This window comes from Myotis davidii, unplaced genomic scaffold (assembly GCF_000327345.1).
Source record: "Myotis davidii unplaced genomic scaffold, ASM32734v1 scaffold202, whole genome shotgun sequence".
Classification (NCBI taxonomy): Eukaryota; Metazoa; Chordata; class Mammalia; order Chiroptera; family Vespertilionidae; genus Myotis; species Myotis davidii.
Window position 1 is genome coordinate 98,761 of NW_006294612.1, and position 1,858 is coordinate 100,618.

Sequence of the window (1,858 nt, forward strand, 5' to 3'; positions counted from 1 at the left end):
TGCATATATGCATAACAAATGGACAATGACAATAGGGTGGTGAAGGCCTGGGACAGGGGGCAGGGACAGGCTAGAAGGGGTGATTGGGAGATGAAGGGTGACATATGCAATACTTTCAACAATAAAGATTAAAAAAATAAAGAATAAAAAAAATAAAAAAGAAGACCAAATATATAAAACTATCAATTAAAAATTTTTCATCTGAGTATACAAAAATGGTAATCCAAAAAGAAATAAGAAAAAACAACACTTTAGATCTTGATGATATCAGGAAGACACATAAATGCCAAAATATTTTTAAAACTTTATTGATACATAACCTTCATACTTTTGCAGAGTTAAATAAAATGTAAGTCTCTAATAGCTTAAAATATAAACTCTGAACTATGCTGGTCAGACAGAGAAATGAAACAAAATGAAAAGGAAAATTAAGTCTGCTTTTACATAATGGAAATATAATAAAGGTAATAATATAAAGTGAGGTTAGATTTGTTGAGTTAAAAAAGTTAAGAATTTTTTTGGTATACTTCATTTTTTAAAATTTTTTATGGTAGGGAACTCTTTTTTTCATCTCTCTTTATTGATTAAGGTATTACACATGTGTCCTTATCACCCCGTTGCCTCCCCTTCCCCTCCACTCATGCCCTCACCACCCTGGTGTCTGTGTCCATTGGTTAGGCTTATATGCATGCATACAAGTCCTTTGGTTGATCTCTCCACCTTACCTCCACCCTCCCCTACTTTCCTCTGAGGTTTGATGGTCTGATCAATGCTTCTCTGTCTCTGGATCTGTTTTTGTTCATCAGTTTATGTTGTCAAATATTAATTGAACATAGTGTTTGGGTTGAGTCCTGGGTTCTCTATTCTATTCCATTGGTCTATATGTCTGTTCTTGTGCCTGTACCAGGCAGTTTTGAGAACAGTGGGTTGTCATACAGCTTGATATCTGGTATTGAGATCCCTCCTACTTTGTTCTTTCTCAGGATTGCTACAGCTATTTGGGGTCTTTATTTATTCAAGATGAATTTTTGGAGAGTTAATTCTAGGTCTGTGAAATATGCTGGTGGTATTTTAATGGTATGTGCATTGAATGTATAGATTGCTTTGGGTAGTATGGCCATTTTAATGATGGTGATTTTACCAATCCATGAACACGATATGTTCTTCCATCTGTTTATGTCTTCCTTTATTTCTTCTTTCAGTGTCCTGTAGTTTACTGAGTATAGGTCTTTTATCTCCTTATTTAAATTTATTCTTAGGTATCTTACTTTTTTTGGTGTGATGGTAAATGGAATTTTTAAAAAATCTTACTCTAAGTTCACTATTGGTGTATAAAAATACCTTAGATTTCTTGGTGTTAATTTTGTATCCTGCTACATTGCGGAATTTATTTCTTAAATCTAATAATTTTTGATGGATTCTTTAGGGTTTTCTATGTACAGTATCATCATCTGTGAATAATGACAGTTTTACGTCTTCTTTTCCAATTTTAATACCTTTTTTAGGTTTTTCTGTATGAGATCAGGAGCATATATGAATATATTATTACAAAAATTATAATAGATGTTCCTCTTTGTCTTGTAAGTAGGTGCCAAGGCATGATGCTTTCTCATTTCACCTACATGTTGCTAGATGGGACTACACAATGTCCTATTCCCATTTGCAGCAGTGCCACCCATCCCTGCAAGACTTTGCAGTTTCTGTGCCCTGTCCATCATTTGTAAAGGGAAATGATTGTTTTCTCTAACATCTCTTAGAACCAGGTGGGAAGGCAGTCTGGCAATAGAACAGCAGTGACTGACATTATTCATAAGTCATCTGCTGACAAGGATTGGTTGATCAATAAAAGCAGTCTTTA